This window comes from Octopus bimaculoides, chromosome 1 (assembly GCF_001194135.2).
Source record: "Octopus bimaculoides isolate UCB-OBI-ISO-001 chromosome 1, ASM119413v2, whole genome shotgun sequence".
Lineage (NCBI taxonomy): Eukaryota > Metazoa > Mollusca > Cephalopoda > Octopoda > Octopodidae > Octopus > Octopus bimaculoides.
In genome coordinates this window covers 186,521,316-186,521,759 of record NC_068981.1, presented here as the reverse complement: position 1 = coordinate 186,521,759, position 444 = coordinate 186,521,316, and the positions used below count along the sequence as shown (strand labels likewise).

The following is a 444-nucleotide window of genomic DNA, read 5'->3' as shown; positions in this document are numbered from 1 at the left end:
AGAGAGAGAGAGAGAGAGAGAGAGAGGGGGAATAGAGAGAGTGATATAGATACGTAGATATGTACATTTGCATGTATATATATAAGTGTGCATGTATGTATGTATACGTGCTTAGATTCATTGAAAGTGTGATAGACAAACACAGACAAATACACACACAAACACACACACACGCAAACGAACACACACACATATGCATATGCATACATACATGATGGGTACATTGGTCTTCGTATATTTCTCCGCCATTGTCACTTTCATGGCGTGTGCTTTTCTCTCATACACTCAAACCCAGATATTTTCACGTCCCTGCGCATACATACATACAAGCATACATACAAACATACATAAATACATCTGCACATATACAAACATACATACACACATACATACAAACATACCCAGTTGTTGATGTTGAAATATTAATGAAGGAGCCTTAAATCT

General features: G+C 36.9%; 1 protein-coding gene across 8 annotated transcripts in view; it reads right to left on the bottom strand.

Moving 5' to 3' along the window:
- The window catches only part of LOC106879245 (uncharacterized), an 894,824-nt gene that overhangs the window by 369,410 nt on the left and 524,970 nt on the right, over positions 1-444 (bottom strand). The window lies entirely within an intron of this gene.